This window comes from Oxyura jamaicensis, chromosome 15 (genome assembly GCF_011077185.1).
Source record: "Oxyura jamaicensis isolate SHBP4307 breed ruddy duck chromosome 15, BPBGC_Ojam_1.0, whole genome shotgun sequence".
Classification (NCBI taxonomy): domain Eukaryota; kingdom Metazoa; phylum Chordata; class Aves; order Anseriformes; family Anatidae; genus Oxyura; species Oxyura jamaicensis.
The window spans coordinates 4,472,622-4,498,511 of record NC_048907.1 but is presented as its reverse complement, the minus strand read 5'-3'; the positions used below and the strand labels follow the sequence as shown (position 1 = coordinate 4,498,511).

At 46.0% G+C, this 25,890-nt stretch overlaps 1 long non-coding RNA gene across 2 annotated transcripts; it reads left to right on the top strand.

The window, feature by feature from the left end:
• The first annotated feature begins 16,911 nt into the window (after positions 1-16,911).
• LOC118174659 lies at positions 16,912-20,115 on the top strand. Of its 2 annotated transcripts, XR_004754728.1 has the most exons (4): positions 16,912-17,380; positions 19,094-19,221; positions 19,343-19,511; positions 19,907-20,115. It is a non-coding gene; the product is annotated as an uncharacterized LOC118174659 (long non-coding RNA). The 2 variants fall into 2 exon arrangements; XR_004754727.1 differs by lacking the exon at positions 16,912-17,380 and having other exon boundaries at positions 18,084-19,221.
• The last annotated feature ends 5,775 nt before the right edge of the window (positions 20,116-25,890 follow it).

The window sequence follows — 25,890 nt, the reverse complement described above, 5'->3', positions numbered from 1 at the left end:
GAAACATTAACTTCCAATATTTGAAACCTCTTAAAAAGAGCAAGAAGATAAGACCCACAACCTTGTTCTGGAAGGTTTTAATGTCAGGCTGTGTCCTAAACTCAGGGAAGCTCCAATAAATTCTTCTAAGAGTTGCTACCTTTGCACCAGTTATCTGGGCATAATGCAGGAAATATCTAGCCTGTAGAACATCTGCCCTCTTTGATAGCTCTTGGCAGGAGCTGCTGAATGGCAGAGCCCAGTGGTACTTTCCATCAGTGATGCATGTGCTAAGCAGCAGTACTGAAACTCAAATTTTCCTTTGTTTGCTTATGGTCTGAAATTCCTCTATGTGAAATGTGATCTGAATCTTAAATGATTCAGAAACATGAAATTTGTGCCCATGTTTCATCAGCTTGAGTGGAAGGACCCAGAGGGTTGCCATAAGCAGCACAAAGTCCAGTTGGAGGTAGATCACTAGAAGTGTGTACCCAGAGGTCAATACTGGGGCAAATACTGTTTGGTAGCTTCATTAATGACCTGGCAATGAGACAGAGCGCACCCTCTTTAAACTTGCAGACGATACAAAGCTGGGAGCAGTGGCTGATGCACCAGATGGTTGTGGGGGCATTCAGAGAGACCTCAACAGGCTGAAAAAGCAGGCAGAAAGGAAGATGACAAAAGAGTCCTGTAGGAGATTCAGAGGTTGTGAGAAGGAACTGAAAAAAACCCTCTCACAAGCACAGAAGTACATCATGGATGTGCTTAATATGTCAAGTTAATATGACCTGTTTTCATTCAAGATGCCCCTAGTCCCATCATACGTATGTCACCACTTACAGACACTGTGCTCCTCTGTCAGAAAAGAAATAGTTGCTGCCTTTCAAAGCAGCCCAAGATCTAGGCAGAGAGGCCAACTGCTACCACTTGTCATGCATGCCTGGCTTTGCTCTGCCAGCACTGGGATGAACAGCCAGCTGGGCAGCATGCTGGGAAAGAAGGAGGTGAAGAACTCTAGCCTCTTCCCAGCTCTGCGGTTGGATCCAAGCTCGTCCTTGCACCCAGACCCTTTTCCTTCAGCCCATTCACGCTCATACTGTGGTTTGGAGGGCAGACAGAGGTGAGCAGAGAAGGCCCAAGTGTGTGCAGGGTCAGTGCAGCCCCCTAAACCTCTCCAGATCTTCTTGTCTCCTTTCTCCTCTGGATCTTCCCAACCTACTCAGAGACCTCTCACCTCCAACTGATCATTCCAGCTTCTCTAGGCTCTGCTGCATTTCACCCTTTTCAGGAGCTTCCCCTGAAGCTGCTCTCAAATGGAATTGGGCAGTAGAAGGCACAAGGGCAGAATAAATTATTTTGTCCTTCAACTCTGATGCAAAAGTTTGGCTTTATCAGAGCTTAGAGGAGGTTTGAAGTAGCTGTGATGTGTGTCTAACATGAGTGTGAGACAATTCATTGCACTGACCTAGGGACGGCCAATGACTAGCGTCTTTGCCGAGATGTCTTTTCATGTAGAGGAGTCACAGATGAAAATGTTCCACCTCCCTAATTTTATCTCACCTGCCTTCATTTGGAGGGAGTGAATAATGGTCTCTTCTAACCTGAACTATAATGTGTCTGCACTGAAGAACACAGGCTCTCATCTTATGAATACAGACTGCACATCAAGCAGGGGCCTAGAGCAAAAGCTTTAATTTTGAAACTCTTTCTAGCTCAATTTGCTGTATTTGCCGTACTTTTAAAGAATGGACTGGCCAAAAAAAATTAAGTATGATTGAAGCAAATATATTTACAAACAAGTGGATGGGAAGGAAATTAAATCAACAAATACACGTTCATGTATGGAGCTTTATTTAAAATCATATTGGATCTTATAAATATATGATAATTGGGAATAGTGTTGGTTTAAAATAATCCCCACAGCTCTTTCTTGTCCTGTTTAGAAGAGAGGTTTCTAGGACCAAGAGACAGAAACATTTTTGCTGTGGAAATCAAGCCAGCTTGAAATTTCGGCTGTGTTTTCATTTCTATTGCCATTTAGAAAATTACCAATTTTGGCTCCAAAGCCTTTTACCTTCTTACTGAAAAAAATGGAATACATGTTATGCAATGATAATCTTTTGGTTATAAGTGTTAGTTACTTATTTGCACGGAAAATGGAAGACATAACAAGTAAATGCATAATACAAATCCTGTTTATGATGTCAATGAACCAATGGATTGTTAATATCTGTAATTTTACTGCTAATTTTAAAACTACTGTACACATTTGTTTAAAACAGATTGAATTCAGTACAAGTGTTAGATCTGTGCTTCTTTGTATTCCGCATTGTTTCCATTTTAAAAATAACACATTTGCATCAACAGTGCACAGAAATTTGAAGATGCCAAACTAATCAAATCAAATGGCTTTCACCGACCGATTGAAAATGTAAGAATAAGCTTTTCTCCACATCATTTTGCTGAGGTCTGGCTTCCATGTCCTTTGAAGTAGGAGAAAAAGAAAAGTTCCCCAGTATTTCACACAGAGCCCTCCCTTCCCTTTTCAGTGCAAATTAAAGGGCTGTAAGTAAAAAGAAATTTGTTCAATAAACATCAGAAGTAAAATCTATTTTCTTTAGAAAGCACGAACTTAACTGTCTTTCATATCCTGTCGTATCCACCAAATTCACTTGAAATTGGTAAAATGGTTAAAAATGTTTAACAGACAAGAGTGGGAGTTTGGGGTCTGTGGTAGTTTCACCCTACTGGGCAGCTGAACTCCACCACAACCACCCTCCAGGTCCCCCGCCTCAAAGGGAAAGGGGGAGAAAATGCAATGAAAAGGGCTCAAGGGCTGAGAAGAAAACAGGGAGATTGCTCACAAACTGCCATCATGGGCAAAACAGCATACAGAGATCTGTATAATTTATTGCCTATTAATAACAGACTAGAGCAATGGGAAACTAAAAGCAAAATGAAATCTCCTTCCCCCCATCCATCTTCTTCTACCTCCTCTCCACAAGCAGCACAGAGGCATAGAGGATGGGGATTGGGTCAGTTCATGGCACTTCATCTCTTTCTGCTCACTCATCCTCATTCTCTTCAAGGAAGGATGCCGTCCTTCCCAAACTGATCCCTCATGGGCTGCCCAGAGGCAGCAGCTCTTCAAGAACTGCTCCCACACGGCTCCGTACCACAGGGTCAATCCAACCCCCAGGAGCAAACTGTTCCAGCACGGGTCCCCCATGGGCAGCAGCTCCCCCCAGACTCCCTGCTCCTGCGTGGGCTCCTCTCCACAGGCTGCAGCTCCGGCGTGGGGCCTGCTCCTGCGGGGGCTCTCCACGGGCTGCAGCGTGGAGATCTGCTCCATGTGGGACCCATGGGTTGCAGGGGGACAGCCTGCTCCACCAGGAGCCTCTCTGCAGGCTACAGGGGAACTTCAGCTGTGTGCCTGGAGCACCTCCTGCCCTCCTGCTGCACTGACCTTGGTGTCTGTGGGATTCTTTCACTCCCAGTTCTCACTCATCTCTCCCAGCTGATGCTGTGCAGCAGATTTTCCTGTTCTACAACATTCTATGATCTCTCTTTGACTCAGTCTTGGCCAGTGATGGGTCCCTTTTGGAGCCAGCTGGAGCTGGCTCTTATCTGACATGGGGCAGCTGCAGGGCTCTGCTCACAGGTGCCCACCCTGCTGCAGCTCCCCTGCTACCAACCCCTTGCACTTTAACTTTAACCCAGAATAGGGACAGACTGGGAGGAAGTGATAAGCAGACATGCAGAGAAATTAGTAAATGAAAAGTCTGGAGGGAAAAACAGAAACAAAAACAACAACAACAAAAAACCACCTGATCAAATAATATCATAAATATAATTAGGAAACAGTCTGGAATGGGAGGGAGAAAAAAAAAATGAAAAATTAAAAAATAAAACCCACAAGATAAAAAACTTAACACATACCTCGGTCCTAAGGGGGAAAAAAAAATACACACTTGAATGTATAACAAAATTTTGGATTTCAAAGCACTACTGACAAAGCAGCTAATATAATGAAAAGCAGCATAGTGCATTCAAAAAAAAAAAAAAAAAAAAAACTGTTTTTACAACAGGATTTGTTTATTACTAGAAAAATGTGATCTGTCTGTCTGAAGTACAGAACACGGACTGCTCTGAACCTGGGCACTTCAGTCTCAGCAGGGATAATGGGAAGTCACCAATGTGACTTACACAATCTCATCTCTAGAGAGGATTTGGGAAAATTTGAGCTCTGTTCTCTTACCTGCAATGAGCTTTGGAGATAAGCATTTGTGCAGACTATTTCCTCATTAGCAAGCAGTACAGGGCAATCAGTGTGGCTCCATGGAGTGAAGCTGATGATGCTGGAGACCCAACATTCATGCAGTGCACGTTGGATTAACTTCAGCTCTGCTTAAGTCCAGTCCTTTGTGCTGAATCTCCACTACCCCCTGGAGAACATCAGATGTACTCCCAAAATGAGTAGTTTAATGTCATCTATAAAGAGTTCATGTACTCATAGAGCACTCCACAATGTCTGTCCAAACAAGGTAAATGCAAGTGATGGGAGATATGCTTTAAAAGCTCATTTCTGATCCAAACTGAAACCCTAGTAGTAGTAATAGAGTAGCGCAGCCACAGGACATCAAGTGTTTCGGTGGGGTACCATATTTTTACTGGTCATCCTCTCTCCCTAAAAGACATCGGGTGTCCCTTTGATCCCAGCAGGTAATTCTGGCGTGCTAACAATTTATTGTCTTTTTTTCTTGACAATCTGAAGAGTCACTTGTGAAGCTGGGAACTGTCCTTCAATGAAGGGTCAGGGAATAAAACAGGAATTTTGAAAGGTAGAAGCTGAAGTAGACAAACTTTCCACATGCTCAGGATGCAGCTGACCAGCCTGTTGCTCCACAGATTTAAGAAAAATGTGGAAATGATATGCTGTCAAGGATTTGCCCCCCCCCAAAAAAAGCTAAAAATGTCCAGGCAATCCCGTAGAAGCCTATGACCCCACTATAGCCAGGACAGGAATCCAGTGGGAATAGCAGTTACTCTTCTATCCACTTGGAAAAAAATACCTGGGACAAGGATGGGAGAAGGAGCCCCAGTTCTAGCTAAGAACAGGAGCAAGTGATGTGTGTGGAGATAATTTAAATAGCGAAATGGTTTGAGTTAGTAATCAGGTCACCTGCTGGGAGAGCCTCCAGGTGAGCCAAACACAGGAAGCTTTACACAGGCAGAGAAACAGCAAACTGTTTGGAAATAAGCTCAAACATGGGTGTACAGGATAGAGCCCTGTAGATAATGCTAAATAAAAGGAAGTGATAAGCCCCAGAAAGGAAAGGGAAATGCACAGAAAACCTCTAAAATATATGCAGAAAATAATAAAATGCAAATTGCCCTGGTAAATACAGGCTAGGACTGTTTGGAAAAAATCATCCAAAACAGCAGTCAACAGGAGGGAAAGGCAGCCAAGCAGAGAAGCCGAGAGACTGCGAGAACTGCAGGGCAGCAAATTAAAGTTTCACAGTCTGATCTGATTGCAGAAAAAGAGCATAAGTCCTAAGCCAAAACACAGGGGTGCCAAGCCAACAGGGAGATGAGGGACAATACTTGTAGAATGCTGCTAGTGTATGGGCACATGAAGCCCTAATAACCACAGCAAGCTACAGGGAGGGACAGAGAAGCAACACAGCTTATTGAGTACATGGGGAGGATTTGCAGTACCCAGGGCAAGAAGGCAAAGATGAGCAGAGCTCTTTCACTTGCTCATAGCAGATCCAGAGCAGTGAGGATATTAAATGGAATTTTCCAAGACTTAGAGGTCCTAGTGGCTCACTGTTTCTCCTCCAAGCAAACAACAGTGTTGATAAGCCTGCCTGGACTCCCGGTTCAAGGTGTTTGAAGCACAGGTCTAAACAAGGAGCTCGTTCAGAGGCAGCTTACTAGCACAGGAAACCCACTGTTATAGGAAGAGCTGCCAAGAGGTCACCTCTATAAAGTCATTCACCCAAAACCTCCTGCCAAAAGCTTGTGTACTCCACTACCTCTTGTCAAAGCCTAACCACAGGTAGGTAACCCTTATTGCAAAGGCTCCTCTTCACACTCGCCAACTTAACACACATCTGAGAACCTTAGGTAACACTTCTGGGGTGTAGCTGCTGTTCTCAGTGAATTTTTAGCCCTTCAGTGAGAACATCCCCTGTTGTAGTTCTCATCCTATAACCAGGTCCATGTCCTTAAAACACACGGGCTAATTTAGCAAAATGTTAAACAGCAAGGAATTAATGTGTTTCTTGTCAAATTAAGCCTCAAAACCCAGCCTTGCCAGCATGCCCAGGCGTTCAGTCCCCTAATTTTCAGCACGAGGCTGAAGAGAAAAATGTTCCTTCACCCTGACAGATTTCTCCATGGTACCAGCTCAACCATCTAGGAGCCAGGTGATTCCAGCTCCCAGCAGCCTGCTGTCGTCAAATGGATAAGGACAACTGCAGGGAACCAGCTTTTCCCCAAGAACCTGATTAATGGTTTAAATTGCCACAGTTCAATACATGTACGTACCAACTACCCCTGTCCATCCAAAAACACTCCTCACATGCTTCTTTTTCAATGTCAGCACTGCTCACAGCAAACCAAATATGCAGGGTGGCTCTCTCCTTGCCTGATTTTCAGCACCTGACTGATTAGAAGAAGTCTTGTATGGCAGATGAGAAGAGAACAGAGGAAAACTAGGCGGGTTGATTGTTGGAAGCAGAGAAGGAGACAACATACAGACAGTGGCAGGACAGCTTTCCTCTACAGAAGCAAGATGAAGAGACATGTAATAAGAGCAGAGGGCAAGATTTCCTCTTGTTCTTTTCCCAGGTACTGCTCTCCTGATTCAAGAATTGGGTCCTCAGAAGAAGGAAGCTCCACTGACCTGCAGACAACTTCACTGAAGATAGACCATGCTCGACACTGTTAGACTCTGCTACAGCATCTGCCCAGGATACAGCAGGTTCCTGTGAGCATGAGCCACCACGGTTACCCACTGCTGTAGCATGGAGTTGCTGTCCTACAGATGAAGACCAAGGGAACCAATGGGCACCAAACCGGAGGCTGGGTCATAGATTCATGGTTTCTGGGGCTAGAAGGACTGTGATCACAAAAGGATAACAGATCACTGGGGCAAAATATGAGCTGTGTGCTTGGCTGGGATTGAGCGTTAAGCTTTGGGTCAGCCAGTTGCTGACTGCCACAGTGTTCAAATCAGGTCAAGTCCAGTACAGGACTTAGGTTGGGGATCAAGTCTAGGTATAAAAAATAAGACAATAGTCAGTAATGGAGATGACTGAGGCAAGAACATCACACACAGACACGCCATGCAACAGAGCTCTGATTGTTCTATCCGTAAGCAAAGGTCTTTGCCTATGGTTGTTGGGTTCATGTGTACTAACTTTCAGAGGCTACTGAAGAACTCAGTTTAAATCATAGAATAACAGAATCATTAAGGTTTGATGGAAAAGGGCACAAGAGAAGGAGAACCCACCCTCTGAGGCACCGACTTCAGTGGAAGGAGGTGTCTACAGTTCTTTGCGGCTTTCCACCTGTGACCAATGTTTCACCTCCTGTGAGCTCTTCCACATTTCAATGTTACTGACTGCTGTTTCTCACTGGAAGAGCTCTACAATGTTAGAAACCTTCTCCCATATGGGGCCTTAGAGAACAGCCTGAGCTGCACCTCAGACTCCTCTCTAAAAGATGCAGTAGGCAAAGTGGCCTTTAACATCCCATTCCACAGAGGTTTCCCATAGCTTTATAGATCTGTTCTCAACCCTTTCTTCTTTACAGCCTGAAAACCAGTTCTGGTTCCTGTGTGATGCAGTCTGTGCTGTTGTGATGGGACCCCAATTTAGACACAGCTTTGAGGTCTCTGCCTAACCTTTTTCCCCAAAATGAGATCCCCAAAGAAGATCAGTCAGTTCAAGAGACAGATATTATTTATATCATGCATTAACTTTTATACAGAAAGAAAAAATCAAAGTGACAGAATAGAATTAGATCAGATAGAATAGACATGAAAAGGCTCATTAACAGCTCTCCCCCGCCTACAGAGCCCTTGCAAGCAGGTCCCTGCTTCCAGGCTGGCTTTCAGTCAATTCAGCGACTTTCTGAGTTACAGCAGGCTCTGCACCATCTTTGGAAGTTTTGTTCCTGGAAGTTTTATCCCCAGGCAGTTTTGGTTCTGTCTCTCTAGAGGCCCAGCTGTTTATTTCAACAGCCAATCTCCCTGCTGTGACTTCTTTATGTTCTTCCTCCCATCTTGCCATTCAGAAATGTCTCTCCCCAGGCAGGCTTGGCTGCTCTCAGGACAGGAGCAATTTCCTCCCTCCTGGGGGTTCTGCTCAACCATTTCATTCTTCTTCCAGAGGAGCAAAACACTTAAAGAACAAAATGATCAAGCAGACACTATTGCTCAGAAGAGGGAATGCCACAACCTTACTTCTACCCCATGTTATTTCTACCCTATATTCCTCTCATACATGCCGGCACCACAGGGAGGGATTCATCCTGTTTGTCTTTCACCATCCTAACACTAGGCTCTGAAACCTGGGGAGGTGGCTCCAGCTCCCCCCACTGTCAGAGGAGAGATGTTTGTCCCAGCATAGCTGCCCTGTTCACGACACCTCTCTTGGATGAATTAACCACCTCCACCCCTCCCCATCATTTAGGAAAGGGGCTGGATGCCAGTGAGGAGGGGTGATGAATCCCCCCTCACATCAGCTACTCTAGCCACAATGCTGCCCAGGTTGCCCAAAGCAGATGTTTTCTGTTACAAACCCAAGCATCTCTGAGAGTCACTGTTCACCATGGCATGACCCTCCCTCCCCTAAGTGTGGCTGATGCTCTTCATTCCTCATACAGCAGGCAGAAGTGTTTGTTTAAAATATCTGCACAAAGGAAAATTGATTTTTTGTCAAAATGGGAAACCTCCATGGGAAACCTTATATTACAGTTTTCACATTTTTCACTGAAAATAAAACAGAATGAAAATGGAAATGTTTTGGAAAATGAGATGTTATTCTCTGACTAAACAGAAGTGCTGCTTTAGTTGTATCAGTGCCTGACAGCCATCCTGTACAGCTGCTGCCCCAGTCTCTCCACCCCCCTTCTCAATGCATGATTCTCCACTTCCATTGAGCAGCTCCACCCCAAAATCTCCAGAGAGACACTGCTGTTCAGGCTTCAGCCCTAGGAAGGTGTCCACATTCCTGCTCTCATGTGTGCACACAGCACACCCCTCCAAAATCTTCCTCCCAGCATTCCTCATCTCTTACTGCCAGGTCTCTTTACTGCAGTTACTACAGTCCCACTAGGTCTGGACAGTCAGGGATCTACTATATAGCAAAGGAGCAGGAGGCAAATCACCTCCCTCGGTCTACTGGCCATGTTGCTTTTGATGCTTTCTTTTTAATTCTCCTGAACCTTCTCCTATCCTGGGGCTTCAGGCATGTACCCCTGCCTCAATTCAGAAGCCAGGCAGTGTCTTCACAGCTGATTTCCTCTAGGGCAAGCTCAGTCCCTGTACACTGCCAACATCACTGCCTCACTGACCGGTGCAAGTCAGTGCTCTGTTGGTGTCCTGGGAACATCTTGCTTTGGAGCGCAGACAGACTAATTGTGTCTACCACAACTAATTGTGTCCCACAAGCTTTTGAGCTCTTCAGGAGAAGGGAGTGGCAGTGAAACTCTCCGATCTGGTCTAGAGCAGGGCGTGCAGTGATCTCTGCTGATATAAGGCAGCAAGGGACTGCGTTATCAAAGGTTGATAGTGAACAACAATACTGAAGGGTTAATCTGGAGTTTCAGAATAAGTTTAGTGCTGCTCTCATGGTTTCCTGGTGTTGCTGCATAGGAAGGGAAAACCAGTATGGCTATTTAGGCTGTTGAGTGGATGCCTGTGTGCACCCACTACCGATTCTGCTCCTTCAGTTAGGAGTTGTGAAGCAGTCCTCTCAGCCTTTGCATATCTGCATCATTGGCCGAATATTAAAACCCAGACACTCTCCCACCCCCCATCTGCCCCCCAGTCTTGGGGCTGGCTAAGCAAGAGAATACCGGGGAAATATAAATAAATAAAAATAATATATACTGATGATTTATCAACCAGTTTCCAAAGCTTTGAGTTGTGCTGTGATAGCACTTTCAAACTTCTCCATGGCCACAGGCTTATAACATTCTTCTGCAAAACAAAACCTGGTAACTACACTTCCTAGCAGGACTCCAGCTGCAGGCACCTTAACAAGAACATCACCCACAATGAGACCGGTGATTCCATCCTGGGAGGTGACACTGCTGCCCCTCGGCAGGCATTACCAGATGTGGCTGTCTCGTAGGGGGAGCTTGCAGGCTCTCTCCCAGCTTTCCTAGCCCTCAGCACCTGCAAGGCACCACAGGAGCTCTTGGGAATCGCCTGCTGTCTCCTTCACTAGTCAAAGGAGATGTACGTCAGTCCTCATCTCCTCCGCCTTCCCTGTGCACCAGGAGCTTTTTACCCACCCAGTTGCCTTTCCCCGGAGATGAATATTTTAAAATTTTCCTTTCTGCTATTTTACACGAAACATATAGAATGTTAAGTACGTGTCAAAGTGTCCTTTTGATGTTTTCTCTCTTCTGCATGCCAGGGCTTCCTGGGAGTGAGCTCTGTGATTGATGCGGGAGAGTCCTTTGGTGCCAGGGACTCCACCCTGTGCTGGGCAAGCCTGGGCAGGTGATGGCCTCCATTCGATCAACTATGGCTAGCCTGGGGCTGCTGGATAATTCATGCCTTGCACTTCTCTATTGATTTATTTATTAGACCCTTTGCTCACAGGAATGAAGATCTGCATATCTGTAAATTATCAGACTGGCGGTGCTGGAAAACAGCCATAGTCTGGGCACGCAGCCACCTGCTGAGACACTCAGAGGTGCCTGCGAGGCACCTCACGCGCCGATGGACAGCCTCACCTGCTGCGAGGCGAGTGTTGCTGCTTATACCTAATATAGCCCGACTCCTGAAGACAAAGCATTTAAGAAATAATAATAAATAGCACAATACAGGGATTTCTAAGAAAACAACAGTCCAGCAACTCTAGCTCCTGGAAGTGAGTCCTACTGAGTATTATGCAGGAAGACCTGAAGCCCAATATACATTGCAGAGTGCAAATCTATATCATCAGAACAGATTGATTTCTTCCTGTCCCAGATGACTAGGCATGAGCCTCTACCCTGAAGATAGAGACTTGTTAACACATTTATTTTTTTTTCTTCCTTGCTATGATAACTTTGGCCCGGTTCTTATTCATAAAAATAAAAATAAAAAAAATCAAAGGCAATTATAAAGAGAAGCTGACAGAGTACAACAAAAGGGAGAGAGACTCAGAGGTCTTTTTTGCACCACCTCATTTGCTTTCATAAACACCTATATTCCCTCCCCACACTTGGAGGTTACTCCCTCATTCATCCTGACTCCCACTGCACAGCTTTCCACCTCACACCTCTGCATGCACTGCTGTGTTCCCATCCATCCCATCTCTCAGCCTTCCCTCCCCATCTCCATCATTTGCTTGCCTTCAAGGTGAGTTTGCATCCTCTCAGTATACCACTACACAGGTATACTGGGTATATACCAGTGCATGGTCCTACAGGATGGGCAGTTTTCACCATTTCTGATGCCTTTTCATCTTACTCCTCATACCTTCTGGGTTCTAATTGTCTGCAAATGTCCTCTGCACGGTGTTGCTCTCCTCTAGAACCTGCCCAGGTTCCTAGCACATCTTTGGTCTCATCTGCTTCTGCTCCCACGTTCTTACATCCTCCAGGGCAGGGCTCCAGGTCTCTCCTTCCTCCTCCTCCTCCTTTGCTTTTGGCTTCTTGATCTTATCATACCCTCCTGTGGCGTAATGACCACATGGACACCAGGGTTCTTTCAGGATCAGTAACTGCTGCTACTTTACTGATGACATAACTTCATTATATATCTGTTGCATCCCCATATTGAGGACAGGCTCCCTTCTTATGCTGTTCGCCTCACAGCAGTCCTTTTCCACTAACTCTTCATTGGTCAAACAACTTTGCCCAGCAACCAGCAACCCCCCAGCAACTTCCATGCGTTAAGGGTGGGAGAACAAGCAACCCGAGACGGCAAGGCGTCTCCTGAATCACCCCTCTTTGTTCCATCTAATCTCTTTACATTCCTGATGGCCCCATCGTTAAGAGTCTGATGTTATCACCAACCATGCGACTTGTCGACCCCCACGGCCACACTCCCACACCCTCCCAGTCCCAAATGTAGATTGTGCCCTCCAGTGCTAGGCACTGATGAGAGTCGGATCAGCGATTAGCACCACAGAGCTGGAGGAAGGACCTTGCTAAAAATTAAAATCCCAGTGTGTAGCCATCTCTCAGTGAGCTGGGGCCTACTTGAGTGGTAGGCACTGGAGATTTGGAGTCACTGAGAGCAATTCAGCCAGCATTGAATTCAGTATGAACTGCCCTCCAAACCCCACTGAGCACCTCCCAAGGAGCTGCATGTAGACCCCTGCAAGTAGATGTTTCTATCTGGACCTGAAACCCAAACTTGTTGCCACTTCCCTGGCAGCGTGTCAGGACTGGGTGACACCGTGTTTCACAGGAGGATGAAGGCTCCTTGCCATGTTGGCGTTGTACAATACACAAAGCTGTTGACTTGGGTGTCCTGCTCTACGAAGGGCAGAGCTGCCCACAGGCTGCTGGGAAAGCTCATGAGACTGATTCCCATAGAGGGTTTCCTGCCAAAAGCAAAGGCACAACAGCAACAGATATCCCACAGCAAACTCCCTCATTTGTGCTGTGGCCTCTATGAGCTGAAATTCGGCAGTGACACTTCTGACTCATGATGCTGAGGCCTCTGTCTGAATGATGACCTCAGAGGTACAGAGTGACACAGGGAATGCTGGTGGGCACCCATTAGCTTTTGTGCACAGACATAAACCAGTCTTCTGTCTAGGACTCATAAATATTGTTTTTCAGCTAATTAAAATGGTAGCAGCTGTTAATCATCTAAAGATCTGTCAGTTTTACTAAAGGTAGGTGGTGGCTATTTATTTTCCACATAAATATCTTAACAAAACTGCAAATATTCACCTGAAAAAAAAAAAAAAAAAGAAAAGAAAAAAAAAGAAAACTGGCCCTTTAAAGATTCCAAACATTTTCTTCTACAAAATATTCGTTGATGGGACTGACTATTCCCTGGCTTTCCCTCCTCAGATCAAAGCCTTTGGCTCATGCTGGAAGGATGGTATTTTCAAAGAACCTCCCCCAGAAGAGACCTGCTCACCCAGCAAGCAAGCACAGGCACTTCTTGGCTTCACCACAATATCGTTAAAGGCTGAAAATAGCAAAGGCCAAACCTTTGCTATCCAGCCATTTTTAATTTTAACTGCTTTATCCATTTGACCACTAAAAAATTCATTACATCTAAAGTTTAATGAGAAATTAAATGGATGGATTGGCTGCTAAACAGCCTGTGTGCGGGTGTGAGCGCTGCCAGAGGGGCTGTGGGCTAATGAAATGTTTAATGCTGAGGACTGCAGCGAGCTTGGGCGCAGCAGATGCCGGGTTTGGTATATAAATAAATGCAATGATATGATCTCATGTTCTCTTGACACTTTCCTGAAACCCTCCTCCTCTTGCAAAAAGCTTCAAACTTCTCAAGAACTTCCTGAGCAGGAGGCTGATCTCAGACAGCTCTGTCTCCCCATCCTCCACCCACCTACATAAGTGGCCAGCCCTGCTGCACCCAGGCTGACCCTGATCTTCAAAATCAGCCACTGGACAGCAGCTGATCTTTTCATATTTGCTGAAGAAGTTCTGCCACATGTTCAGATGGAGACGTGTCACGGGGTGATCAAACACCCCTGCTTCCTATCCCAGAGTTCTCCCAAATGGCTTTTCTCCCTTGGTGGACACACAACAGAATGACAGTCAAGTCATGGAGCAGAAGAGGCATGCCAGAGCAGAGGGGGGGTCACATCATTCTTTCATGTCTCACAGCATTTTCAGAGGATGCCTTGGAGCCACAATTGCTCCACATTTCTGAAAGGAGCCTCAGAAAATGAATGGAGTGTCTGCTGAATGGCTGCTTCTTGTGCAAGGTTTCAAAATGTAAATGTTCCCTGCTGTGTCACACAAAAAGTGTGACACAGCAGGGATGTTTCTCAAGGGCTGATAAAGGTATTGGCTCTTGGCCATACATCAGTTAATATTTTTAACAATAACCTGGAGAACAGAGTAACATGATCATTGCCAAGATATGCAGTCAGCAAGCAGACTAGAAGGGCTGATTAAACACAGCAGAGGATGGGTTAATACCCAAAACACTCTGGAAAATTTGGTATTGAACCTGAGAAAATGTCCAGACGTGAAACCACCAACCTAGGAATGAATAATTCAGACTGGTATGTGGAGGAATGAGGGTGGGGGTCATTCCTGGGGAGCCAACAATTAAGAAGAAGTTGGGGGTAAATAAGTGGCAGGCAATTAATTGGGAGTGATTTCCATATATCATGCTAAAGAGGCAAATGACATCTCTGAATTATCAAATATGAGCAAAGAGTCTGTGCTTCCGAGTTTATCACTGATGGTACCACTGCTGAAATAGCATGGCCCATGCCTGAAGCACAGCAATAAACTGGAGAAGGTGCTGGAGGGAACCACAAGAACTGGTCATGGAGTCTCCCTCTGCTTCATGTATCACGAAGAAGGTCAAGAGTGACTTGAACATTATCTGCAATTGCCTTCTCAGAGAATGGAAATCCAATATACCAGAGCTCTTCAAACCAGCAAAGATCTAACAAGATACAAAGCAATGCCATGTTGAAACTAGCAATAGGGCACAGAAGTCTTAAAACTGAGATTTGGAACTAATTTACCAAGGATTCTGGGGGATTCACCAACAGTACAGATTCTAAATTAAAGCATTCTGCTTAAGAGATACTGGCTTGAAGCAAGAACCTGTTCAGGGATAGCTATAGGCTGTGAGGTTTTTGTTGTTGTTGTTGTTTGTTTGTTTGTATTTCTGCAAATAAGAATGGAGAACTCATTTATGAATGGTTATTTTGCACAGGCTGCAACCTGCTAACACAGAGATGTCCACCTGCACCCTGGCTGGTTAACCCACAGTGTTTCTCTTAAGTTCTCCATGGCTACCCAGTGTTGACTCAAAAGTTTAAAGTGCTTTCTTTATACCTTGAATCCCTTTCAGACAGCCATGCTTAATCCCTGTAACTTGGGAAATATTCTTAAGTGTCTAAATAGGAATAACCTGAGTCAGAGAATGGGCAATGACGGTCACATCACTACACCAAAAGAAAGAGAGCCCCTCCTGATGAACCCCATGATGCAGGCTCAAAGTTATCCTCCCTTCTCAAGCCCCAAACTGTCCCATCGGGAACATATTCCATTTACTACATCCTAACACAGGGGCAGAAGAAAACTTAATGGATGCTCTGAGAACAATCCCCATTCTCTCATCCATCCTCTGCTGACAGCACAAAGGTCCTGATCCACCACAGTCACAGAAACACCTTGAATTGAACAGGCATAACACCTTGCCCCATCAGGAGAACAGAGATAATACAGCAGTCATAAAGCAGGTGCCTTGCCTGTATTTTCTGGAGGAAGCCACAGGGCCCCTCGGTTTGGCCGACAATTTCATTTAGCTCTGAAACCCTCTGCTTTCCCTGCTATCAGGAGGCAGGGAGAAATGGTGTGGGTATGTCCATTCAGCAGGCGCATCCCACCAGATGGCCAGAGGGATGCCCACCCGCATGCACGCACACGGGCAGAGCTAACGTTGGTGCCCGCGAGGCAGCCTGAGACCTTTCTGCTGAGATGCTCCGGCAGCCCCGGGTGGGCAGGGGGTGCTGAGTCACCTGGGAGCAGCTGTGCAAGGAGCTTATGATGCACGCGAGCTCTCCAGCAGACTTCAGGAGTTTTAGTCCTCAGAAATCAGAGAGCTGGTGTCTTCTGAGAAAACCCGTCCCTTGGGGAAAGCAGGAAAAGAGAAGCCTGGGGAGCAAAGCTTGCCAGAGAAGTGGTACAGATTTCCCACTACTCCTGCCGTTTTGTCATCCCCAAAACTGCATCAAGCACCATAGGGCAGAGGTTTCTACAGTTTGTTTATGCTCTCTAGATCAGAAGGATCACATCACCCTTCACCACAGCCCTTCCCTATCCCAGCCCATCTGCTGAGCATTCAGGAAGCTCTCCTCCACATCAAGCAGCCACATCGGGTCCCTGCACCCTGGAAAAGCCACTTCCTCCTGACTGGATACAGACAGCTGCCTTTGGTGGCTTCCCTTCCCCAGTCTCATCCCCTCACTCTTCGCTGTGGTTTCTCGTCCCTCTGATGCCCCAGCAGCGTGACAGGCAGGACCCCAGGTCTGCTTCCACTGCACTAAGCTCCGAAGCTCTTCCTTGCACTACCACGGTCTGACACACAGGCACAGCTTGAGTTTGTCTGGGTTTGGGACTGCTACAGCCACAATATGAGACAACCTCTCCCTGGGAAAGGATCTCCCCTACCCACCCTTCTACAAGGTGCTGAGTCCAATTTTTTGTAGCAGCAACAATAAAAAAGCACCAGGGCTGTGTAGAGGGGGCAGGAACATGCCCTGTTCATGCAGGCATTAGAAGTCCCTGCTCTGTTGTCCTTAGCTCTCTTTCTCCCCCTCCCTCCCCAGATCTCCTCCAGCATTCCTGTGTAGCATTCCTTGCTGTGCTCTGCCAGCATCTGGAGCTACTTGGCAGTGCACATCACTGAGCTCTGGAAAAGTCTGGAGCTGTGCTCTATCCAAAGCAGCATTACATGATGAGGCAACACAGAGGAGGGAAGCAGATGGGGAGGGGCCCAAGCCATACTCTGTGACCCCAAATACTAATTGCTTTGTACATGTGCAATCAACACAGTCCCAGAGAGCTAAAGAGGCAGATTTGCCAAAGGTCTTGGGGTGGATACGTGGCCACTGGCCTTTGGAAGCAACAGACAAACAGCCATAACAGGTAGCCACATCACCTTAGGTGGTGCCAGTGGCTCTGGAATGTTTTTTTTCTTAGCCTTGTTGAGAAGGTACCTGAGCTTAGACAGGCCACAGAGCTCTGCGCATGTAGATGAGCACGGACTTTAAGGACAGGAGAATCCCAGACAACAACAGGCCGCTCTAGATGTACTGCAGATTTCATGTTAGCAGGCAGATACAGCTCTGAATTGAGGGAATGGCAGTAAAATCTTTACAGTTTTGTCTTTGCCAGTCCTATGAAATCTGTCCAAGGGACCTTTTGCTGGTCCCTCGAGACCACTCAAAGGATCTGCAAAAATCATCACTTCTATTAGCAACAGAGCAGGAAGGTAGGCAGCCTGTTCGGAGGTGCTTTGGGATGGTCCCTGCAGGCAATGGGTAGCTTACAAAAGGTTTACTGTAGGTGCCATTCATTCATGGCTGGTTAGTTTAGGGGAAGCCTAGGGAATGTTGCATTAATATTAATTTATTGTCAACTGTTTTGCTGGTGTTTTTTATCCATGCTCACCCTCTCCAGTTTGCTGGTTAGGTCAGCGTCAGCTGCATGTTCAGCTGCTTCTCCCATGCCAGTCTCCATGTTTTCTTTCACACAAGGCACCTCTGCCTTGCCTGGAGGATATTATACCAACTCCTCCTGCTTCCAGCTCCCTCATTCTCCCTTGGTAAAGTGCTAAACTGGGTCCTGAGCTTAAGCTGCAGTCACAGTGACAGTCACCCCAGTGAGGATGCACCCACTGTTTGGGCTGATAATACCACCTGGGATTTAAAGGTGGTTTATAGATGTGCTGTCCTTGGGCATTTTATAATATTTTTAGGAACCAGGGCAAGCCATGAGTGCAGCCCCAAGGTGACATCCAAGCACATCTGTACACAGCCTAGCCCCTGCCCAGACACTGGACCAAGCCCTGAGCAAGGCACCTCCTCCGCGGCACAGCCTGTGCAGAGCAAAGCACTGTGAGAAACTCCCTGGTCCTCTACACAGTGCTGGGTGGGTAGAGCACTTCATCTAACATGGGAGAGATGCTGCTCCTGGGGCATCTTTAGTGCCACTGCTCCCAGGGGCAGCAAGTGCCCTGCCCTGCAGCATGAACTGCGCTGTTCCCGTTCATGGTGGCTGTGTGGGTCCTGATGAGCTGCGAATGGCACCGCATGAAGCCTTGCTTGTTCCTGGGACTCATGCCGATCATTTGGTGCTTGCAGAAGCCCGGCAGCACCTCCCCTACAAGCAGCTGTGTTGTAGGTGTCTGCAGCATACGTGGGTGCTTGCTGAGAAAATGCTTCCCAAGCTGAGTGCCTCTGAGGGTGGATAAAGGGGCTCCTGGCTCCCAAGCACGGGTGTCCTCAAGTGCCCAAGTCAGAAACCCGTTCCCAGTCCTGAGAGCTGAAGCAGGTTCCTGGGTGTCAAAGGCAGCAGATCTGGTGCCTTCAGAGCATCCATGCTGAGTCCTCAGGCATTTCTTCAGGTGGGAAGCAGCCAAAACCAGAGCACTGCATCCCTTAACCAGCCTTACTCAGGTTCCCCTGGCCCACAATAGCACAGGGCTGAGATGCAGGAGCTGCAGGAAAGCTGGCAGCCTAGGCAGGTCCCAGGAGCAAGTCTAGAGCAGGGACCCCACACAGCCTTGGGGGGCTGTGGGCAGCTTGTGCCAGTGGTGGAGAGCTGAGGTACCTGAGATGTGCCAGGCCAAGGGGAGTGCTGCTGGGTTCGGTAGGGCGATGTGAGCAGGAAGGAGGAGAGCTCTCATGTGAGAGCAAGGAGGCAGCTTGCAGCAAGACACATTTTAAATGACATTGATATGAGAGGGAAAGAGAGAGGTGGGGGTCCAGCATAACTTGGGCAGGGTCACAAATAAGGCATTGCCCAGAGGGTGAAAGCCTGAGCTGAGACAAGAATGCAGCAGAGCCTCTCTGTGCCCCATGCTGGAAGGGTTGCAAAAGGACAGAACCTGCCATGGATGAGGCTCTAAAGCAGCAACTGAAACCCAGCAGCTGCTGATGGCTTGGATTCATTCTTTTAACTAATTAAATGTGTGCTGGGCCAGGGAGAAGATGCCAGTTTCCCTGTAGCTTCTCTCTCTGGGAGTCTGAGGATGACAGAAAGGTGGTGGGCTGTTTGCTCCCTCTTAATCCCCTTTCTGAGGGTTTCCCCTCCACAGCTAGAGATCAAGAGGTAAGTGTGGTTGCTTCTACCTACGCCTCTGCTCCCCAAGGGCAGCAGCCCCCGCTTAAATGGCTGTGCTGCCTTCAGCTTAATATCTTCTGTGATTCTTTGATCTTGTGTTTAAATACAGCTGGTCATAAAGGAAGATAGAAAGTTTCCCAGCTGAGATTTGAGTTCCAGTCTCTCTCTCCTCCCAGTACTCAGTGTATCAGATTTTGGAAGATTGACCATTTCCTTGGCTAATCAAAATAAGGGGGAATAGAAGAGGAGTGTAAATTCTCAAGAACAATTGCTTTCAGGTTATTTTTCAATATTTCTTTTTTATATTATTTTAATTTAAACTTCAAGCTGGCCTATATATTCTATGTATTGCACATCCAGCCTTAATCACAGCAGCAAATGAGAAGCTTGTAACTCTGACAGATTTCCACCACAAGCTCTCTATCTTTCCAGAGACGCTGCTCTCACCGCATCCTCTCTCCCATCCTCAACGTGTAACATGTATTTCTGGTTCCCACATTTATGACCTGGCATTTAGCTGCATTAAACCAGGGGCTGTTTTATCACATCCAATTTACTAAGTGATATAAACAACACCACCTGATTACCCCACTCTTGTCATTATTTACTGCTTCAGCAGTCTCTCAGTGTCATCTTCAAACTTTATCAGTAATGATTTTCTGTTTCCTTCCAGATCATTGCTAAAGATACAGAACAGCATGGAGTCCAGGGGAGGTACCTGTGGGACCCAATTAGAAATGGCTGCACTGAAGGCTGATGTATCACCAACAATTATGTTCTGAGATCTAGCAGTTAACCAGTTTTTAAACCCAAGCTAATCATGCCATATTCGTTTGTTAAGTACAAATAAAAACCAAGCCAGGTCGAAGATACCCAGATTAACTCTTGGCATCGGCAGCCCACTAACATCCCTATGAAGCTTCCTTGTATTGGGAAAAAAATAATAATAATAAAAAATAAATAATAAAAAAAATCTTTCATTTCCAACATGACCTTCACAAGGCAGCGTGTTAGTGTCAGCTTCATTCTTATGTCTCTTTCCTGCTAAGAAGGGTTCATTTCGTGGTGCCCAAGAAGACACAGGTACAAGGGACCTAATGAACACTAAAAAGGCACCTTCAGCACCTGTTCCCTTGGGCTTGGTGTTCTTGGCGAGCAGATAAAGAATTTTAGAGGCTCTTGGAAATGGGTGTTGCAACCCTATAAGAAAACCATCCTCCTTCATCTCCTCCATTACAAACAACACAGGCCCCAGATCAACTATTTATTAAAACTTGTTAGCAAGGAAAACAAGAGGGGAGGGAGGGGGATAGAGGGGGGTTAATTAAATTAAAGGCCTCTCTAAAGAGAATGCAATTAGGATATTGATTGCAAGAAGTGCCAAGTTAATTGGGCATGTGACACATTGACATTTTTCACAATCAATAAACCTGCAACACCTTCAAAGAAATCTCAGGCAGCACACAACCACATCAGGGTCAAAAATGCAATAAATATCTTGAGCTGATTATAGTCGTTGGTTTCTTTCATGTTTTCTCAATACAGAAAGCTGTCTGACAGGGCAGCTCTTTCCCCATGTGGCTTTAATAAAAGTCTTTGATGGAACCAATGCAAGCTTTTCAGCTTTTCTCTCTCTCCCTTTTTTTTTTTTTTTTTTTTTTTTTTAAGGAATCTTGTCAGCTTCAGTCAGCTTTGCCTTTCTGTTCTCTGCCAATCACCAGGAAGAAAAGGGCTGGAGAGGGCTGGATAAAGCCAATTAACAGAGGTAGCAAAGGAATGACAGAGCAACTGGTAGTGATGTTCCAAGGGAGGCTGGTGCCTGGAGACTGCTCCAGATCAAGCCCAGCATGACATTTTATGTGTGCTGGGGAAGAGCCTTGCTGCAACAAGGGATGGATGGGTGCAGTCCAAGGAAAGCCCCTTCCTCTTCTTCCTGTTTTATCTGTTCGGAACAGGCGTCCATTCCCATAGATGATCCCATGCTTTGCTGACAGATGGGTCCAGGGAGCCCCTACTCTTGCAAGGGCAAGCTGCCTTCCAGCACAGCACATCCTGCTGCAGCCTGACCTCTCCCCACAGCATGGGCACACTCTCTGTGAGGAAGGATGCTCCTGACAGAGAAGAGGAGGGATGGTACTGCAAAAGGCAGGGGGAGGAGTGGGCAGAGGTCCAGAGCAGATGATTTAGTCAGCTATATGATACCAGTCTGGGCTGCCTGGAAAGCCCTGGCCCTGTTGCAGTGCAAAAGTGCCTTTGTGTATGTACAGGAGCTGAGCTGCAGTCTGGCTGTTTTCCTCGCCTGAGCCCAGCTCCCCTTCTTTTGCCTCTCCCTTTCATATGGGGATGGCTGGGTGCTGCATTATTTCAAGATGTTCCAGGAGGACATCACTGAAAGCTGCCAACCTGACGGGGCTGATCTGTCCCAGGATGCATATCGGAACATTTATTGAATTACATTCAATATCTTTCTTGTCCTGGGAGGAAAGGGGATTTAAGGCCGGCTTTTCCCATCAGACAAATGCTACGAGGTAGGAGGTGTGGGTTTTAGCTCCCAGGGACCAAGATGAGACTGAATTCAGGTCTTCTGCCTCCCAGATGAACACCCTACACACAGTCGGTGGCTCTTCTGTCAAATGTAGTGGCTGTAGGGTCACTGTCACCTCCTCAGGAGCTGTGCAGCAATACTGAGAGCTCTGCTCAGTCTTTCAGAACCAGTAACCAAAGCTACCTTAATCCTCTAGAGCAAAACTTCACTGGGAATGGGCCAGGGGACAGATCCTGAGCAGTGGCATCCTACATCTCTTATTCACTGAGTGCTAAATTTAAAATTGCCCAACTCACTGATGAGGCCCAGAGGTCATGTATGCACAGTGTTATTGTGAACTAGTGGAAATATACACCCAGGCTAGACTAACTGCAAATTAAACTTTTCAGCCCTTTAAAATATTTACTAAAGAGACCTGAGCACTTTCCCTACTCTAACAGGATTATTGCCATGGATAAGCCCATTGGTACGTCTGCTGCTTACATTTGTGACTCAGAAATTTTGTTTCCTATTGCAGTGCTATATAACTTGCACCGAGAAATTACTGTGCTCTCTCAGAAACATCTGTGAGAGGATATGATAGCCACGACCTAGCATGCAGACACAGTTATTAATTGTCTGTCATTCCTGTTAACCTTATATAAGACTACACTCAATAATTAACTTGTACAATTAGAACTTGACAGTGCCCATGAAAGAGGTGTCCTGCAAGAGCTGCCCAGCACACGTGCTGCCTCATTAGTGGCATCACCCAGACCTTCTCCTATCACAGAGTGCCTGTGCTTTGTTTCTCTGGGCTTGACGTATCTCACCTTGTACAGAGGCATCCTACTTCAGGAGTTATCAGTGAGCACAGTCACTTAATTATGATGAACCCTGCAGCCTAATATTAGGAAAATTGGAGGAAAATTAGCTTGCTCCTAGGAGACAGGCTGAAGCCAGACAGGCTCTCTGTTACCTCCATCTGCATTGGAGAGGGAGGACAAAATCAGGTGAGCAATTTCCTGAAGCTGCCAAGGGAAAACTCTTGTTCAGGCTCAAGCATGCACACAGCAAGGGCATGGTGGCAAGGGACGTCACAGAGCACATCTGCTCCTCTCTCCACAGCCTGCACAGCTGTGTGGCAGCAGAGTCCCTGGACCAGAGAGACAGCCCGTTACACTTGAAGGAGGATGCAGCGGCAACGTCTACTTTGCTTCACTCCCATTCCATCACTGGGGGTACAGAGGCTCTAGCTCTGGTGGCAGCCGTATCCCACCCTCAACCCTGCAAGAAGAGCCAGAGCTCTCCAGCCTGTGCACCCACCATGGAGAATGAGGATCCCCATGAAAACTCCCAGATGGATGTGACTGTAATCAACTTATTCCATCAGTCAAGAATGAAGAGGTTTTCCAAATCCCGAGCAAGGGCGACTTCTTCCACACAGAAAGATCAGGAAGCTGCCAGAGAGGCAGAAAGGCAACTGTGCAAGACACGGGATGTGTTAAAATGGACACTAGCCTGGCAGTGAGGACTCATGCACAAGGCTTGCTTCAAAATGTTGTTACCCGTCATGAAAAGCTACAGGCAGCACTTGCAGTGAGCACATGTAGGAGTCCAAGCCACAGACACTTTCAGAAAAACCAAAAAAAAATGGTGTTTTGAATCCACCTTTGCTACAGAGTATTAAAGAAAAACCCTACTCTGGAGAGCCATCCTGTACCCAGAATTCAAGAATGGCAATTTAATACAAAATGTGTAAGAAGTGCCCAAAAAGCAGACATGGCCTAGGCTTCTGGTGGGATAGTGCCCGCCTGTTGTCTGATAAGCCTAGGCATCATCCATGGAAAATACCTCTGGTTCCTCCTCTGCTGGTCGGGCACTCCTGGGAGTTGTGTGCTCCTGGGTGAATTCTTGAGACTGAAAATACCCTAAAAATGGGTGTTGTGGTTTAACCCAGCCAGCAGCTCAGCACCACACAGCCTTTTGCTCACCCCCCCACCCCCCAGCCCCCCAGGATTGGGGAGAGAATCAGAAAAAAAAATGAAAACCTGTGGGTTGAGATAAAAAGAGTTTATTAGGACAGAAAAGAAAAGAAAGGAAAATAATAATAATAATGTTAATAGTACTACTAATGATAATAGTACTACTAATAATACTGTGTACAAAACAAGTGATGCACAATGCCATTGCTCACCACCTGCTGACCAATGCCCAGCCCATCCCCAAGCAGCCGGCCCCCCCACCCCAGCCAGCCCCCCCTGTATATTGTTCAGCATGACCCCAGGTGGTATGGAATACCCCTTTGGCCAGTTGGGGTCAGCTGTCCTGGGTCTGTCCCCTCCCAGCTCCTGCTGCACCCCCAGCCTGCCCGCTGGCAGGGCAGAGCGAGGAGCTGAAAAGTCCTTGGCTTGGTGTAAGCACTGCTCTGCAGCAATTAAAACATCAGCGTGTTATCAGCACTCTTCTCATCCTAACCCAAAACACAGCACCCTCCCAGCTACTAGGAGGAAAGTTAACTCTATCCTAGCCAAAACCAGGACAATGGGCTAGAAAGTCTCATACCTACAGCTTTGCTTCTAATTAAAAAGTTTAATTAATCTCAGTGCTGGATAGAGTTCCTTAGGGGTCCCTCTTTTCATTTATGACCCAAATGATGGAAGAAATAGCTGGTTTATTTCATTTCCTAGATAATGCCAGATTTTGAGAGACTGCATGTACACTGAAGGACAGGATTAGAATTCCAAATATCTTTATAAATTAGAGAAACGGGCAGGAAAAAAAAAAAAAAAAAAAAAAGGTTCTTTCATTCTGGGGTCATGCCCAGGAGTATCACTTGGGAAAAAAAGATACACTCTTTTCCCACTCAGGTACCACCTGGAATAATATTTTTCTAATTGCCAGCACGGTGCTTTGTAAAAACAGAGGATCAGTTGCAAGGTGTTCAAAGGAAAGTAACAAGCAAGGTCAGGGATCAGGGAAACTGGTCCCATCAGGCAAGACTGAAAGGGTTAGGCAAGAGAGAAGACAAGACTAGGAGGAGACACAGAAATCTTTGTGAAAAAAAGGAAAACAAATTCTGTCCCACACAGTGGTGGGGACAAGAAGCCATGGGATTACATGGCACCTTTTAAGATCAGACATTAGGAAAATGCATCTGCCTGGCTGATAAAGGGAGACAAAGTATCTGGACAAGCAGAGAATCCTTATCACTAGCAGATATAATGATCAGAAAAAAAAATTAAAAATAAATAATATTTTTTTTTTAAAAAAAAACTTATTAGGAATGACACAAGGGAACTGATCCTGCCCTGTAACAGAAGATGGACCAGAAGGCCCTTTCCTATTCTTTTTAATCATATATTATGTGAATAAATCCTGTATTTGAGAGTTGGTGGTGAATTAGAGGATAATTTGTAGTGCAATTGTGCTGAGAGTGTGTCTTTGGAACTAAAATGTAATAGAGGATATAGCATTAAATCACAAGCTTTGCAAATGAATGAACATATCCAACACATGAAACACATACTTCGTGGACTCTGCTATACGGCATCTCTGGACCTCCATTTGGGCCAGCTCAGACTGACTGCCTTTTTGAAGAGCAGAGTATGATTTACTGATGGCAAAGGATTTCTTTCTTTATATCTTTGAGTAAAAACACCATTTTCATGAAAACTTTATTTGTAAAACAGACAGATTTCAGTGGAAGGTACATCAAAATTAATACCCTTCTCTGGAAATATGTTATTTTCTTCATAGTTCTGATATTTCCTAATAATTCATCATTTCTACATTTCTAAATAAGAAATTCTTTTGTGGGTTTTTACTTTGCTTTATTGCACAGAGCATAGTATAATATGCATGTTTAGTTCTCCTGAGATTGGGTTTTGTAGTCCTTTGAGATAAAAGTTTCAAAATAATTCTTATCAGCTGTATTCTCTAATAATTGCTAATATTCATTTGTTACAATGGTTTTGTTCTGTAACTCACCCAAGGAGAAGAATCCACCACAATCATTGAGGAACAGGCTGGAGCATGGGAGCTGAGCTCCATCACAGCACGTGAAGCTGGCATCAGTGCTACTGCAATAGCTACTCATCATCTAAACCTGCTCTAATAAGTTCATCCAAAAA